We start from the raw sequence: 18,861 nt of genomic DNA on the forward strand, positions 1-18,861 counted from the left end.
TTGTAATTAATCAGTCAATATTTATTACCTTCCAGAGCCATCTAGTGTAAATAAAAAACGTTAAAATTGAACCTCCAATGACTTCATTCTAAATGTTTGCTACCCTGGAAGAAATTTCTGCGTTTGCCTATAAAAAACCGTAAAATAATTATAAAGAAGAACGTACATCAAAGGCGTTTTTAAAATTCACATGTTTTAAAGATTCGGAGGCAGCTTCAGCGTTTTCCTTATGCGCAGCTATTTCTTGAAGATAAATTAATTACCACCTTAAAGGCGTGGAAACCAGCTAATGAAATCGATTGCTGTAGCATATTTAAAGGAATATACTTAAAAATTCGGTGACCTCTTGCGACCTTAAAAAAGCTGCTGAGCATGTAGGTAGTTTTCTTTAATAATTTCCAGAGGCTTATAACTTATAATCACTCATTAGTACATGCTATCGTTTCAAACGAAACTTACAATAAGCGTACCTAAAAATGGATCATTCTTATTCATGAGATTAACATAATGAATTTATGTATCTCAGGACAGAGATATAATTTCCAAAATTAGTCCACGCCAAGGCCTAACGAATTGTCCATTTTCGTTATGTTCAAAATTCAATTCAAATTGCTTGTTGAATTGAGTGCTTGCTCGTAGCTCCATTATAGCCTCCATAGGCATAGGACGTTGCTAAGCCTCACCTTGAAACGACCTCCATGTCATTATTAAACGTCACAGATCACTAGGCCAGCGGTTCCCAATTTGTTTTGTTATGGAACCCTAAATTATCCACCAAATTCTGGCGGAACCCCAACTCTTTTTTTTTAAATATCTTAAAAGACTCTTGACACAAACAAAGATGGCCGCGCTGCGAATTCTCGGAACCCCTGTGACCCTTCCGCGGAAGTTATCACGTCTGCACCATGCGCGTTACCATGGCAACGAGCATTGGCCAAGACTCACGAGCAATCTACGATTTGTCAGAGTTTCAAGAAAACTTTCATTTCCGTTGAGTTCACACGCTTAATTTGGACCCGAAATTTTTCAGGTAGCCAATACAATAGGTCGATGCTGTGCATGTTATATTTTAACGGCCTAAACAGTGGCAGCACCAGTATATTTGGGTCAGGTGGCCAAGAAAGTGGAACCTTGGTTATATTTCCTACAGCTTTCAAAACATAGTGATTCATCGTGAAACTCACAAACGTTTTCACTAATAGGCTCTTCAATACGACATCTTCAAGGAAATTGCCAAGTAGTAATATATCCGAGAGCCAGGACCTGCAAGTTACTGATTATATAGCGCTTGTTGAAATAATGGACACTTTTCACTGGTACGGTACGCAACAATTGTTTCCTTTTAACCAGGTAGCTTTTTTGTCTCATTAAGGCTAAGCAAAAACACGACGTTCTGTTTACAGGTGAAAGCTACAAATAATCAGTAGCTCGCGGTTCTTGGCTCTCGGACACTTCGTAGCTTTGTCAAATGTGAAAATTGAATGAAGGAAATAGCAGAATAGGGTATTAGTACCCTTATTCGAAAACAACAGTGTCAGTCGATTTTCGAGTTTTCCCAGGAAAGATCTTCGTCATTGTAATCCACGAATGCCTTTCGTATCGTAATGGGAAGAGAAAGCAATTACTTTCCCGAAAAATTTGGGTTCCGGACATTTGGGTGAGATTAAGAGAAAGGCTTCTCAGCAAAGCTCAAAATCCTTTTTACGATTCTGTCTTTTCCGGAATTTGGCTTAATGGCTTACGGCGCTCGCAATGAAAAACATCCGAATACACACTTTAGAAATACAAAGAGTGGTATTCGACGCGTCCCTCGCTGGGAGTATCATTTCTCCGCGGGGAATCTTCGCGTTTGGAGCTTGACACCGAACGGCTCGGTTTGGCTTCCCGTCTTGAGCCAAACGAACCGAGTCCCGAGGTAGCGACAAACCGACAGTTTCTTTTCAAAATACGATTCCGGCATTTTCAGCCCAATTTGATAATTTCCGAATGGTTTAATGTCTCTTTCTGTCCGAAGAGCGAAAACGCGAGCTTGAGATATTTCGGTTGTCTTTGCATTGCCTTTCTTTCTTTGAGCCGAAGAATTTCACGCAAATAAAGACAAATGTTGTTTGAGCTCATTCGAAAGAAGAGATAAGCGTGGGCCCTCCCGCGGAAACGCCAAATGTATTCGCTTTAACAGAGGTTCGGCGCCCGCGACTGATACCGCGAGCTTTTAGTAATTGTCTCGTGCCCGTAACGACTTTAGATTAGCATTTTATGGACGTTTGTCTATTTTATGTCCGTCTAAGTTAAAATGGGTGTTTGGGAGGATCGTTACTCTACATGTATATGGTCGTCAATGACACTTAATATTAGCTACACTCTTTCTGTCCGCTGCTTTGATTCTGCACACGCCTATACACGGTAGACTTTTAAAGCCATTTAGCATTAAAGAATTACCTTCCCTTTATCTGCCAATAAGTTTAGACTAGTGAATAACTTCTAAAACTTTAGATGAGATAAACTTTAAACATTTGTCAACGTTGAGTTTCTATCAGTGGAAATGTGGCAAATTTTATCGCGACTTTCAAATAAAATCTATTCCTTAGAACTCGCTTCACGTTGTTCTTTTAGACTTAGTTTCTCTTTAATTCGATGTCCTTTTGAAGAGATGTGGCATAACTTATACTTTCTAAGACGTATTCCATAATTGCATTTTCTTTTGATACTCCAAAATAGAACCAGTATAGGTTTCGAGTAGTGATGCACCGATATATCGGCCTATTTTTCTGATATCGGTATCGGCCAATATCGGCTTAAACGAAGCCGATATTGGCCAATACCGGCATTCGAAAAATATTTGCAGGAAAAATATTTAAAAATAATTAAATACTCGATTAACTAGCTTATGATAATATTTTACTGCCACAACCGTCCATTTCCCTTTAAAAGGGCAAGTTCTTCAACCAGGCTTGGCTTTAGTCAATTTCTTAATTTTGTAAGTAGCTTTCCGGTTGTACTAAACAGCCTTTCACTATCAAAACTGGATGCAGGTGCCGATAGATATATTCTAGCAAGGCTGGCAAGAATTGGGAATCGTTCTTCATTGGCGCGCCACCATTCGAAAACATTGCTTGTCTTGGGGATTAGAGACCTGATTATTTTTCGCCACTAAGTGCGTAAGACCCAAGAACGTTTTTAAAAGACCCAAAGAGTGATTGGCCGCGCCACGTACGCCAGACTCAGGGGCGTAGGAACGTTCTAGAAGTTGGAGGGGGCAAAGAGCAAAGAAAAGGGGCCTAAAGAATGGTTTTGAATTTTTAATGGAGTGTAGCTTCTCCGAGTGCACGTGTAATTTTTACTTATATGTGAATTGGTGGGAAAAGACTGAAAATTAAACACAGTTGTGGTTCTACAAGCTTTATATGTGTTTAAAATGAGCATTTGAGCCTTTTGAAGATTTCAACAGACCAAAAAGTTGGAGGGGGCAATAACATTAGTTGCCCCTCCCAGCAAAATTCTAGGGAGGGGCATTGCCCCCCCTGCCCCCCCCTGGTTCCTACGCCCCTGGCCAGACTTCAGAAGCTAGACCATTTTTTAGACAGGGGGTTTCGAGTTTAAACAAATAAAATCAACGATATTCGATTTGTGATAGATAATATCATATGTAACATAATACCTCATAAGTATGCCATATAAGCGTTTTCATTAATGAAACCTTGTTCACGGGATATGACGTAAATTACGTCACTTACAACTCCGTGACGAAATATGCGTCATCAACTTTACTGATGGGAAACGGAAGTTAGTGAGAATTCCTCGCGCGTTTCTGGCTTTGCCCATGTCAAGTTTAGCTCGTGCCTCGCGATCACATGATTTCATTTCCATGGTAACCTTTTCAATAGCGCAAGGATTATAAGCATTTTTGCACTTTTGGGTTCGCTCATTGTATGTTCCGCGTGAAACAAGGTCTCATTGAATTTTTTTCAATGGAAATGTTATACAAAGGCATACTTATGAGTTACATATGATAATATGTATCAAGTAAAATGAAAAGAAACATATTCTGATATGCTCTTGCAAACCTTTTAAATGAAAAATTAGAATAAAATGGTATGACCGTGCACTGAACCGTCTTTTACAATGATTATATCATATACACTAATGTTATGATAGATGACTTGGTTAATATCGGCTATACCCATATCGGTGCAACCCTAGTTTCGAGCTTAAGAAGTATAGCGCCATCTGCCTTAATATCCGTCAACTAAATATGTGAAGAAATAGCAGACAACCTTTGAATGTTTTTCGATTGCACTTGCAGCAGTTGTTCAGAGATAATTTTGAACGTGCAGACAGCTTATATTTAATATTAAACTCGGTCGGTAGGCCGCGATACTTATGACCAAAATTTAAACTACGCACTAAGCCTATATACTTGGGAGCAACGATAAGCTTCTTTCATTTAACCAACCTTGTTAATATTTTCTCAAGTGTAGGCTAATTCGGCAACGTTTCCTCTCTGTTAACGAAGAGCAATACGGCCCAGCTATACCGAAGGTTTGCGGAACTAAAACCGTGTCCGAATACTCTGGGTAATGGCTAAATCTTGGCGGATACGGAATTGTCTTAATTCTAAAGATGCGTCTGAATTCTTATAGTTGGCTTCCAAGTCGACTAAATTTTAGACAGCATCGATGCTGTCTAATTTTTGGCTAAGTTCAACAATTTAAGATTTAGACTGTTCGAATTCTCAGACAACTTGAAAATTTAGTTTTTTCTGACCGACCTGCAAGCCTACTAAGAATTCGGACACGCGTTAAGAGTTCGAGGAAATTCCCAGAAATGTATCTCGTTTGAGACTCTAGTCACGCCTCATCTGACAAAATGGGTGTTCTTTCATTTCTGTTCAGCGTGTAGCGGGCATCTATTCCATGATACTAAGCGCTCCTTGATTTCGATTAAGGAAAGAGCAACAGAAAGCTTAAGCTACCCATCGAAAACGTTAATATGAAACTTGTAGGACTGTATCTACAAGTTCCTCCATCACGTTTTCGAGGGGAAGCTTAACCTCTATAAAGGTTATTCGAAATTTTCCGTATTTACTTAAACTAGTAAATAGTAAGTAATATACTATAGAGACACATACTTCATGGTTTAAAATAAACTTTTATTAAAAAGAATATTGGGGAAGCTTTTCGAGCTCACTCGCTCCTTTTCAAACCTTAGATAGAAATGGCGAAAAACCAAATACAACAAACACATAGCAAAATCAGCGTACAGTTATTTTTGTTAAACGCTCGAAAAGCTTCCCCAATATTCTTTTTTAATAAAAGTTTCTTTTAAACCATGAAGTATCTGTCTCTATAGTATATTACTTACTATTTACTAGTTTAAATTAACCATGGTTAAATTTTGCGTTTATGATTTACTTAACCTATTTCCTCCTGTTTTTACCTTCAAAGAAACTACGTGCTTTTTAGTTTTTTTAATTAAATTTACCATTATTACATATTTCTGCTGGCGAGTCATCGATCATAAGCTGGAATCCACGAAAGTATAAATTTATAAATCTCGAATAGTTCGAAACGTTTTATTCTATTGTGGACAGTATGAGTATAAGCAATACATTTCGTATAAGTATGGTCGAAGTGGCCACACAATTTGGAGTGTATTAGACGAACTATCTCAAAGTTCAATTGAAACCTAGTCTTCATAGACGAAACTCTTTAATTCAGCTACTGAGGACCAGCTAGTAGTTTGTATCTTTGCTCTAACTTCAGAACGAAGCCTTAATTTTTTAACCACCTCGAAGGCATATTCTGCCGAAGTATTGCGTTTTCCCTTGTTAAAATTAACGGTCTAATTAGAATTGTTTTACTTTATTCATAATTCAATGACCGTTTGAGGCTTCTTCTGCACCGAAACCAAGTGTTCACAATAGACAATTCTATTTTCCGATGGAATAATTGGTCATTATTTCGCCGAAGTAAATGTCAGTTTTCATTACGAAAGCGTTTGAATTTCTAATGGCCTTGGTATCAAGCAAAGGTTGCTTGATGAAAAAGATTCCTGGGCATCGTTACCTGGATGTTACAGACAGCGCGGAGACCCCTTGTGGCGTATGTGTGAGCTTCATACATTACATTTCACGAAAGGGTTGATAATGGCGTAAGTGAAAAATGTTGTTTCGCCTGATAAATGAATTATGACGTGGACGAAATAGTCCTCAAACTAAAACCATATATCAGCAGAAATGGAATAACTTTCTACTCGCCAGAACCCCTCGACTAACTTCCTAATTGGGTGTTTATAGTTTACGCGACGAAAGAAAGGCTGTACTCAATTATCATCGATGACTCTAGCAAAGGAGCTCTTTCTTTTCTTTGACAGGCCATAGGTCAATATTTCCGGAGGTCATCTTGGCTGGGAAAGTTTGTTCTCGGTTCTTAACTCCTTATTTCTGTCAAAACTTCTTTTCATCTCTAGGGGAAAATGGATTTACTATCGAGGAAAAAACTCAATAGCTGGCAGAGTTGAGATCCATTTGTCACGTATCAGAAGGACCCTTAATTGTGATCAATGGAAATGCCCAAACTATAGAATCGGGCTCCACTTTCACCCAATCAATGAAATCTCGCATCGACTGCTTCGAAGGGCGAACCTTTTTCGCTCCAGCAATATAGTTTTATCATAATTATTATTTTTCTAAGTTGTCATCGAATCGGCGATAAGGAATTTATCCGTTGTGATTTCCGCTCGTAAATCGCGAACTACAAATAAAACGTTCCAATTTAGATAAAATATGGAATATAACCGTAATATTTCTTCCTTAATGACTGATTCAATAAACGCTGATTATTTTGGAAGCGTTTCAAAGTTTCGTGCATATTCAGAGCAAGAAAGAAAGAAGTCTTCAATAATTTCTCGGAGTTTAAAAATGAAGCCTTTTAGAAACAGGGAATATTTGGACGCCGTAAATTTAGACGCAGGGGACATTTGGATGCGTGGTACATTTGGACACGGAGGATTTAGACGCCAAGGACATTTGGACACGGAGGATTTAGACGCCAAGGACATTTGGACACGGAGGATTTAGACGCCAAGGACATTTGGACGCCAGAAATTTTGACTGCGCGGATATTTGGACGGTGATGATTTAAACGCCAGGGACATTTGGATTCCGTGAATATTTAAACGCTTGAAATTTAGACGTCGATGATTTATATGTCTGGGTCATTTATCGTCGAGGAAATTTAGATGCTGATGATTAAGGTGCCTGGTTCATTTAAACGTTTGTTTTTTCAACCACACCAAGGCGACATCGAACCCCATTCTCATAAAGAAATCGTACATAAAGAAGCAACTTTGATTCCGGAACGTCAAAGTCTGAACCGGAATTTTTTGGAAGTAGCATGAGCAAGATTTTGTACTTTATCGTTTTTAGTTTTCATGTTTTTAGCAAAGAAAATGTGTTTGTGTTTGTTTTAAACTACTTTGACTCAAATGGTCAGTACAAGCCATAAAAAATGAACGATTTAAACGAAAAAACCGATTAGTTTTAGTTTACATAATCGACACATGCAAACCATCCGTCAACTGTAAATAAGGAAGGAAATATCATAAATTGTATTAAAAACAATAACTTTAAATGATTCAAAATTTGACTAAACGGGAGTGTAAGCCAAGCACGTTATGTAAAGTTTCCTTCATTACTCACTCGTGGCGCCACAGTCTCGAATGTAGAAGAAAATCTAGATGCGAGCTTATATCTCCCAACGATAGTTCCACTAGAGAGTTGCTTGTGAACGGATTTTTTCCGTTTCCCCGGGAAATGACGGGAATGAAAACATTTCTGTCAAATGGAATGGTGATGGGTGGGAAAGTGAACATTCGGGATGGAAATGCAATTTTTTAGTTGGGGAATGTACGGGAATGTGTTTTCTCTCTTTTTGAGTTAATGGTCAGCCATGTGGAAAGGTTAATGTTTTTCATTTAATAATATGACATAAATTAGCCTAATAATAATATTCGAAATTCTTGGATCCGGGATTAGAAATTTCGGGAATATAGGGAATGATAAAATTTATGTCAAATGGAATGGGAATGGATGTAGACGAAAATATGAACCGGAATCGGAAGTCAATGGAATTTTGCTCTACGGAATGGGCTGGAATGGAACCGTTTTCGACTCAATTGCAGCTCTCTAATTTCTATACACCTCGTAGCAGGGTATGAAATTGAAATTGTCAACTACGTTCTAGACTGTTACGGCAGGAGATCTTTAAAAAAAACTATTGGTTGATGACAATTCCAAAACCATGACCTTATAAAAATATATTAATGTATTCAATTCAATTAATTTGTCAATAATCAGATTTACGTAGCACCTCGCATTTTGGTAACGATAACAAGTATTTTAGTAATGGCCGGATTGCATCCATAAGTTCCAAGAAACTACTCAATTGTTTTACTTTCTTTCTTACTTTATTGTAAGGTTAAGAGACGTCTTCAAAACGGAGAATTTTGTAGGAGTATAGGTCGTACAGGATAAAGCAACTTCTACACACCTATAAGTTACCCTTTTTCGTTTTCAAAGCTGTCTACTTTTACTTGAACATAAATTAAATTGACTTAGAAAACTTAAATTGAGTTTAAATTTTTTTTAGATAACCTAATTTAACTTTTAGCGCGAGGAAACTGCAAAATAACCTTATTAAAACTCGTAAATTTCTCGGCTAATTGCCTTTCCAAAAAGCTCTTTAACTCGCCGTAATTAGGGGCTTGGCGTGGTGCGTTTGACGTTTACAAGTGATCGGCCATCCACCGGAAGAGGATTGCCAGCGAAGACATCCCCGGGTGGCCCCCGTTACAGTGTCTCACCTCGGGAGGTCTTTCAGCCCGTTTGACAACCCGTAGTGAGACGATAGGTAATCCGCTTTCTGAACTCCTTTTTAGACCTACGACGGCAAAGACAATGATGGAGTTATTCGTTTGGCCTTTGAGACGGACGGATGTGTTACGGATCTGTTGACCCGTGAATATCTAATAGTCCGGAAATCTGATAGTCGCGAAACCCGACCTTTCGAGTGCCTGTAGTCGCGCTTCGCTGCTTTTATTCCTCCCTTTTTCGCGCAATTCGATGTTATTATAGAACTAATAGATGGCGCCATTTGAAAAACGTGCGCGATCGGTTATAAGCGACAGACAGCTTTAACAGATCGTTGTCTAAAAAATTATTTTATTGAATATGAATACATATAGGTGGACGTTATAGGCTACACTCACTCTATTCGGTTTATTGAACGAAACTAACGCGAATACATGTAGTCCATTTTTTCCAAAATTTCATGCAAAGGCTTAACATTTTTAATTCGTAGAGGAAGAATTTATTTCTACTTAAGAAAAATGGCTATGTTGAGATGATTTTTAGCATTGCTCCCAGTCCCCCTCGTGCTCGAAGAGTAAGCTGCTTGCCTCCAAAAATAATAAAACCAGTCGGTATCTCATTGGCGATTGAAGCACATTTTTATTTCCCCCTTCTCGTGGCAGAAAACATTCCACCAAGATGGCTGCGGATGATCTCGACATCGTCGTTCTCCCAAAGTTGAAATAGGAAAAATCTTGGCTAGGGTCTCCCTAAAAGAACGCCTTAGAAGTTATATTCCCTTTAAAGTTTACCACTTATGGAGCCAATTGTTTTCACTAAAATATATTGTTAATTCCCAACGTTTAAGAAGTTATCTGCCGTATGAAATGCCAAATTAAAATGCGAATAGTTTTCTTTGAAAACTTTTCAAATGCGACTTAAAGGGGCACAGTATCGTTTGAAAAATTTGCCCGAATTTTAGGAAGCTCCAGCCTATTCGTAAATCATGATAGCAGATTGCAACTAATGTTAATTTGGCATTATTAAAATTGAAGCGCAAAACCAAGCAGCAGGGACTTTAAATACTGTTTAAGTTTACTTGTTTACGCTGGTTACCTCGATTTGTTTACAAAGTCCTTTTTTTTACTTATCACACGAACCCAAACCTTAATGTTCGCGTTTCCCTACTGCTTCGTTTGGCGCTTGTTGCAGCCTACTTCCAGGGGCTAGTAGGCCACACTTTGAAGCTCTCTGGCGCTCTTTTATCTCATCGTAGGAAAATGGGGGAAAACAGGCATACTTCTTAACTCACCCCTTACAACTCCTTAAAATGTTTGCATAACCTTTTGAAACACCCTGTCTTTCCATAAGCACTTTAAAGGAAATTGTGATTCAATTCTGATTGAATATAAATTGCACTCAATTGAAATGGCTAATTTATATTGAAACAATTAGATGACTTTTTATTAAATAAGATTTTGTTTAAAAGAAATATTTTAGATGTTGAACTATCCCCGTGAAATGCTTCTTTTAGTTAAACGAAATTAAACCTCGGTTGTAAACTGAACAAAGGGTTTATCAAAATTCAAAGTCGAAAATAATTATAATAAAATTGTCGAATTGACCGATTTCAAATTACGTTTTTGGCGTGGTAGTACCTTTACATTGTGAGGTAGGGCAGGCATATTTACCTGCTTTAGTACCCTAACATGGCGGTGTATGAATTTTACGATCCCCCAATTGTTTTTGAACTTTACCAAATTCCCATATTAGAATTCGTGAAAGTAGACATTCAACTGAACATTTTACAGAATAATTGCACAAATTCTGAAATTTTAACTGCATTTCGAAGTAATACTGCACATATCAGACTATGTAGTTTTCATTTGTTAAATAAAATTGCATTCAATTTAAATATACATAAAATATTTATTGTATATTGAAAAAATTATCACTCATGTTCACAATTCTAAGGGCCTCGCGGTTGGTACGTTACGATTGCTCGTCAAAGAAACTAAATAGGTCGTTAAGACGTCTTTGGTTGAGTGCTAATCAATTACTTTTCGGATTCACGAAGTGCTATTATTAAATCCGTATTATTCAGCGCAGTGTTAAAGAGCAAATAATTACGTCAAAATGTCGAAGACCCGTTGAAAAGAGCCGAATGTCAATTCGTGAAATGACGAAATAAATTTTCTTTCCGTCTTTATTTCATTTCACAGAGCCAAATAGCAAAAATAATTTTGGGAAACGATTCGCTAATGGCGTATACGAAAAACGTCGACTTTATTTTCTTTCGTTACATCCAGAACGTCGACATTTTAGATATTTTCGACTTCCTCATCCTGAAGAAAAATTCTAGCGAGGAAAGGACCGTCCAATTGCCGAAGTATAAACTCTCCATAATGGCGAGCCGAGGCTCAATTGAAAATTTAGTTCACGGACGCGAACTTCCAGTCGACCCTTAAACCGAAGTGCCAGTTTAGTTTTAAGCCTCGGCTATGGAACGCGAGCTGCCCGTCCTCGTATCGATCCGATGTTCCGTCGCCGGGTAATAACATTTCCCCCGGCGGCTAGAGCGCACTCACCCCACCGTAAATACAAAATACCATAAAAATACACATATCCGTAAGTGAGTCAACCTCTTCCTAGTGTGTATGTTTTTTTTTTGTTTCCTAAATAAACAGTGTGATTTCGTTCGTTTTTTCGCCCGTTTTTATGCCTTTAGGAAAAACGGTAGCGCGTTTTTTTCTACGATTATGGAAGAAGTACCCACGAGAAATTGTGACATGATTAATGACGAATGAGAAAAATGAAAAATGGGATTGTAGTCGCGCCGAACTTTCCCTATATATATTTTATATCTTTGCCCTTTGCACCCGGCCCGTTATTCCAGCTGTACCAGAGGGAGATAATGGTCTAGATCCTGTAATCGTTTTCCGCACCCCCACCAAAAAAAGTTTCTTCGTTCTTGTTTCTGCTCGTTGGACGTATGCTCAAAGGTTTCTTCCGCTCGTAGGCCTTTGTTCTTTCGATAGTCGTACGCATCTTTTTCTCGTTGGGCCATATGGTTCAGCGTTTTACCGCCGCCGGGTCATTACCGAGATTTTGCCGGCACGCTGGAGAGCGCGTATTTTGGCTGCGTTTCTCTACACGAATATTTGTTTTGTATTTATTTTCGTTGGTTAGAACTTATCACAATCTATTTTATGTGTATGTGAGAATTCATATTGAAAGGAAAGTAGAGGTTAGGCAAAGCACTCTTGAAGTTTTAACAATAACGTCGGGAATACCTCGACGTTCGAGGATAAACATTCTTTAAACTCAGGGTTTCCACATTTGATATCTAAAATTTCCCTCTTGTGATAATTTCATTAAATGAAAAACCCGTTTTCCCCGTTTTTGACTATTTTTATCCCTCGCCCTTAATACTAATTTATATAGATATTCAGTTTAATTCTAAAAGTGATTCTGAATTTAAGGTTTTATTTATTACAAAAATTACTTACATTTGATTAATTTTGCAAAAATATATCCGCAAAAGTTGCAAATGGATATTACTATCAAAATGACCAGCATTTTAGGAAAGTATTACAAAGATTACAAATATTTTTCCATCTGTGACCCATAACATATATACATAGACTAAATATACTATTAGACTAGATTAACACAGGCAATGTTATCAGAAAAGATAAAAATTCCCTTTCTTCCCCTGCAAAGAACGCTCCTCCTTCATTATCCCCCGCGTAAGGCCGTTTTCCCTTGCTTTTCCCGTTTTCCTTCTTAAATTGCATTATTCCCTTTTAGCGTTTTGGAAGGTTGAAAAATCCCGGAAAAGGGATGAATTCCCCGCATGTGGAAGCACTTACTTTAACTCCCTTTAAGTAGTTCGACGGCTAACGCAATCAAATTCCATTACAATCGAATTTTCACACCTTCCGCTAACCCAGGGTACACGAAGAATTCAACACGTCGTTTGAACAATACTAAAACAGGCATTATGTATGCTTAGACCAAGATGTATGGGTATTTGTTTTGTGCTCGGTCATGGCCCACTGCGCGCGCTCACTTGGCCCGCACTAGACGGCCTGTCCCGGTACGTAGTCTAGATTATCTTTGGCCTGTCCAAAGAATTTCAAATCCAAGTATTGGCGCGAAGCAAAAGTTTGGTTTTTATCGTCTTCGTCGGCCGTCTGGAGCGCCACCTCCGGACCTTAAAGTTGGCTACTTTTACGATATGGTTTTCTATGGCCCGAAACTTTAACCATACATAGCAGTGTTGTTAATTTTCCGGAAAAATAAAATGCGGAAACATTTCCGCAATTCGGAAAAATAAAAAATTGAAACATCAAATACTTTTTAAGGGTTTTCAATGTTTTTAAAATTTTTAGAGATATAAAATTACTAATATCAGTAAACAAACTACAAAAAATAAAAGTGTTACATTGTTGATCAGTCTAAACTAGTCTAGAGGTTTAGTTTTACTTTAAGATTCGAAAAAATTAGGTGAAAATGCCTCTTTATTTAAATTTGCAAACAATGTATTTGACTAATCATGGAACTAAAACTTTTTTTATTTTTTTTAGAAAAAAAAGGAATTTTTTCCGGGAAAAAGGCCTCGGTCATTTTCCGGAAAATTTTCCCACTTACAACAATAGTACATAGTACTGGAAGTTATCTAAATATCGCAAAGTAATAGTTATTTTGTACTTAATGCTGAATGATATTTATTAAGGTAAAAAGATACTTATTTCATTTTTCAATTATTATTTGAAGTCGGGATACTAATTTTAAGCACTCGCATATCAATAATTTTGGTAGAAATTACCCAAAAAGGCCTTCGTGTCAGAGATACTGACAATATAGAGATATGAAACTCCGCCTGAAAAGCGACCCCCGGAATTTTAAAAAATCCTGAGCGGAGCGACGCCTAACGGCCGGGAGAAAGCGTATTTTTCGAAATCCCAAACAGCGGATTTCAGACGCAAAAATTTATATACGCGTTTTGGCTTAGAAATTATCATCTTGAGGGTTTGTATCAATAAAGAAATATGCCTGGAAGTAATTGTTCTGTAAAATTTTGTAACAGTTCCAATGTAAAGCAAAGGATCTCCTTGTTTAAGTTTCCAAAAGAGAAAGAACGGTGGGAAAAATTAATTAATAGCTTTTGTTAGGCCTACCTTTAATATGTGGTTTTTCAATAAACTTAGCTCTGAGAAATGGCTGATAATGTCGGAAGAAGCTATCTTTATTTGAAAGATGCGATACATTTACATCATAATAAAATATGCGCCCTACATTGAGGATTCTTGTTTTATGAATAGTAAAACCAAAAACAGACTGACATCAAACGCTATTCCAACAATATATTCAAATGAATTTAAGCCAACAAGTAAAAATTGAGTTTTAAGTATTGTTTATTTATAAGTTAATTTAAATGAAACATATTTCCCAAGGGAATGATAATTTAGCTAGTTGCTCAAACGTAAAGGTTCCGGAGAACTTAGTAGAAAATGATATCAAGGACTATTATAAAACAACTGGTACGATGAAATTTATACATTGGTAACGGGGTCATAAGTTAAAACTCAATTTTCAAATAGAATCTAGTAAACTGTCTGTAGAAATGGTGGAAGAGCATAGGAACCAGGGGGGGGGGGCAAGGATTGCAATGCACCTCCCTAGAATTTTACTGGGAGGGGCAACTAATGTTATTCCCCCCTCTCAGTTGAAATCTTCGCAAGGCTCAAATTATCATTTTAAAAGCATAGAAAGCTTATAGAACCTCAACTGTGTTTAAATTTCAGTCTTTTCCCGCCAATGTATATAGTAGAAAAATGTACAAATGCATTCGGAAAAGCTACACTCCATTAAAAATTAAAAACCATTCTCCAGACCCCTTTTGGTTTCACTTTGCCCCCTCCACCTTCTAGAACGTTCCTACGCCCCTGAAGAGCGCAACAATATTATCAGTTGCAGCAAGTTCCAGCGAAACTATATCTACAGAACAGGATTGTAAACAGTTTCATTCAAAACAACTATTAAATTTTAACATGATTTTCTTTATCAGTGGAAATTCCTACAATTGAAATTCAGCAGGCTACTAAACCTAATATCGAGACAAATTCCTTCTTAACATTGACTTATATAAGACCCATATAATAATTCCAGATGATTATGATGAAAGTCTTCCATCAGCAAATAATTATTATCCCAGCGCATGTTCGGAGGAAGACTTTCAAATTTGTAAAAGTTCCCTTGAAAGCCAAGGGCCTGGAAAACAAAACCCACTATCTTACATTTCAGGATATGTCTTATCTCGTTGTAATAAAAACCACAATTGTGAATAATGCAAAACCAAACTTGTAGATGAAAAACAAACACTCAACCAGTCAAATATATTAGCATCATTTAAGTCTCGTGATACATCAACATTCAGTGGCTTGACAATACCAACTGAAAGATTCCAGAGCAACGTATCTGAGATCAAGGACAAGTTTGATAAACTTTTCCCAATGGTAATACAAATGAATAAAGTCAAAGAGAGGATTACCAGAATTATTTCAAGAACAATCGATCAATCTTGGTTTATTTCAAAAGATGAGATGCATCAGCATGTTCCATGTGTTGATTACTTGAAAGAAATAATTAATTTTTTTGTACAACTTTCCATTTGTAGTACATTGGAAAAACATAATTTAAACCACAAGTATGACAAAGCCCAGAAACATCTAGATCGCAAATTACTTAAGCTTCAACATTAACAAATACTTACCAAACATTTTAGTCGTTAACCATTTCGATAACATATACTTGGATTAATAATATTCCAATTATTTATCCCAGAAATACCCTTGGATTAATGATCATTAATTTAACCTCTGGCCCTGATTCAAGTTACAAAGGTATAAAATAACATAAAAAATAGTTAATATATGAACTTTCTTAAAATAATTAAATATAATTAATTAAAAACTTACTTTTTATCTTATCTAAATAAATTGTATTGAAAATCCTCTAAGCAATCGTATTTCTTTATTAAAGCTGCACATATGATTCATTGAATTTCATTCAAAACGTAAACCTACTACAAATAAACACGGGAAGAAAAAGCTTTCTCCCGGTTGATAGATGGCGCCGACGTTAACGGAAAAAAAAAGGGGTCGCAGCGATGTATAGGGAGTTTCATATCTCTATATTGTCAGTATCTCTGCTTCGTGTTGTGTTTCCTATCGCCCTTCCACGAGTTTACTTCTAATGGGGCGTTGAGAGGCACGTCGCTGGAAAATATTTATCCGAATAATTTTCAAATAAATGACAGACCTGGGGCGTGATTCTACTCTTATCGTTAGCTACTTAACGAAAATAATTTTTCGTTAGCTAATATAATTTCAATGGAGCTAACGAAAATTTTCTTTCGTTAACTCCTAACGATAGGAGTAGAATCACGCCCCAGAATCGAGCGTTGTATGCAGCTTACACTTTTGTGAAACGGATTACCTTAAAAGTAATGGATCAAGCTGAATTTGTTGGCTTGTGTCTCAAGTGCATTTCCGGACGCTGCTCAAATTCACCACATTTAGACTTAATTAAAACATTCGACAGAGGAGGCTTTAGTTTCCAATATAATGATTTTGTAATGGTTCTTTCTGTAGTGTTGACCTTCTTTAAAGTCTCTAGATGACTTGGGCCTAAAGTGGTGCCTTGGATGTTAGCTGATTATTATTATTTCTTATTTAATAGAATCACCAAGAATTAGCAAAAATATCGAAGCTCACGTGTTAAAGAAACTTACTAGGTGTCCAAATAATAACATCCGTAGTTGACAATTTCAGCACGATTTGAGAAAGTAAAGGAACTAGTTGACAAACCTCAATCGAGAAAGCTTCTGAAAATGGGAAGGGCTCTCATTTTCATAATGGATGTTCATATTTTGATTCAGTAAGGGACCGAGATGCTTTCACCATACACCACCAAGAATGTATTGAAGTTACTTAGAATATTGGACTACAGGATTCTGATTCCCATCCTCGCAGCCTTTGCAGCTTAAATTCGTCTGCTTTCTCATTCAAGTTTGCTATATGGTATGACTTCGAATGCCCCTTAAATGCTGACAAACTTTCTCCACAAAAGCTGTGTGGATGGTACCAGGGGTTAATGCTATGCTGAAATATTCTTAGTAACTTCAATACATTCTTGACACCACTGATATTTCATTGTTTTCCTAAAGTTTTCCAGGATTATTCGAGGGATTATTTCATATCTACCGTTCATATTTACCAGTAGTCATTCATGTCTACGAGTATTCATACTTATTTACCAACGTTCATTCATGTTTTCTTTCATGATCACTATTTTTTCAACAACACGTCACTAATTGAAAGAAACGATACAATTATTAACTTTTTAAAAGTATTTTTTATGTTCGGTACCCTAAAATTTTAGTTGTATTACTCTAAATATCAGTTTATCTACTTGCCATCAAATCGTTTTAAATCCAACCCAAAACGGTTGGTTAAAAATTCCACATGTCGCTGTGTTTACATTCCAGCATAAGCACATGATTTTCAGAGACGTGATTGGTCTCTGCAATTGTTTCTTGCTATTTTATGTTTTCAAAACCTGAAGTTTTAACTACTTCGACGCGCCCACGGTTAGTTAGAAATCTATTTTGCGCTCCGAAATCGTAACCGTGGGATAATATATTTGCAATGTTGCTGACATCCTGTTCATTATAGAAGAAGCGGACAACTGTGGCAAGGTGTGCGGATTACTATTCCTCGTATTTTTCCAATGGCGATATCATTTTAACTGTTGGACCAAAGAGAGCTAAAGATGACACTTTCTAATTATGACTCGACCACTCTCATTTCGAAAATGCAAGTGTAAACGTAGAACTTTTTGTTAAGTTGTCAAAAATTACTTTTTCGGTTTCCCGGGAAAATTTCCATGTTTAGCTAAAAACAACGTTTGGCAATTACAGAAAATAATTTAAAAATAACAATGCAATAGACCATTCTATAAAATCCGAGCTAAGCCGGCCAAACTCATCGCAAAGGCTTAAAAGCTATTGCTGTAGGACTGACAACTTTCAATATTCTTTGGTTTTAAGAATTTGGCTTTTGTTCCGTCCTTATTCGGGATAAACATATAACATTTATTTAGCTATATTTTATATCGACCATAAAACCAGTGTTGCATGTTCGCCAGATAAAAGATAATAATGAGCCACCCTGGTTCACGAAAAACCGGGCCAAACCTTTAGCCTCTCTATACACAAAGGTAAATAACCACGTAAGTAGTATTTTATAGAATGGTCTATTGGTCTCATCACTCTACCTTTTATAGATTTTGATTAAAATTAAATTAAGCGCAAAAATTGTAATGGAGGAAGACTTTTCGAATAGAGTGGTTCTTTGATTTTTGAGTCACATCTTTAATTTATACGTAAAAATTGAGATTGCTTGATATAGTCTAGACTATATATCTTATAAATATTCCAAAACAAGAAAAAAAATGAAATTACCACTTAAAAAATGTCAATTTATTTCGATAGTCATTTTGGAGAGAATGAATTTTATGGCTACAACATCGGACGTAGTTTTTTCTTTATTGGGAAGCCCAGTAAACGGATCAGAGGAAAGTAAATCTTATTTTTTCTTTTAGGGTTAGAAACGCAATTTCATTTTCCCCAGGCTTATCGCTCGGATGTTTTTGGGGAGAGACTGCTTAGGAAATCAGATTCGATTTTGGCCCCCGCTTTTACGCGTCGATCACGGGCCTAGAAGTGAACGGGCGATGTAAATCTTCTAGCATATAGTGAATGATAATACGACTAGAAGCTTCGTTTTGATTGATCGTGGTCTATACGTTAAGTGGAGTCGGCGAGGCTTCGTATTCCCTAAAAAAGTGCCGAGGTACATTAAAAAATGGCCCTATATTATTAAGATCGCGTCCATCTACAGCGTATAACGCGAATGAAGCCAAACTTGGAGCCCTGGAAATTCTTT

At 36.9% G+C, this 18,861-nt stretch overlaps 1 protein-coding gene and 1 long non-coding RNA gene across 4 annotated transcripts in view; one reads left to right on the top strand and one right to left on the bottom strand.

Annotated features, from left to right (window-relative positions):
- The window catches only part of LOC149959101 (protein king tubby 1-like), a 140,796-nt gene that overhangs the window by 85,258 nt on the left and 36,677 nt on the right, over positions 1–18,861 (top strand). The gene's annotated exons all lie outside the window — the stretch shown is intronic.
- On the bottom strand, positions 14,217–15,469 carry LOC149959102 (uncharacterized). Its single transcript, XR_016478372.1, has 3 exons — positions 15,405–15,469; positions 15,241–15,331; positions 14,217–15,124 (listed from the first exon to the last, which is right to left on the bottom strand). It is a non-coding gene; the product is annotated as an uncharacterized LOC149959102 (long non-coding RNA).

The sequence above is a fragment of the Leiobunum rupestre genome, chromosome 2, assembly GCF_980474605.1.
Source record: "Leiobunum rupestre chromosome 2, qqLeiRupe1.1.hap1, whole genome shotgun sequence".
NCBI classification, from domain to species: domain Eukaryota; kingdom Metazoa; phylum Arthropoda; class Arachnida; order Opiliones; family Sclerosomatidae; genus Leiobunum; species Leiobunum rupestre.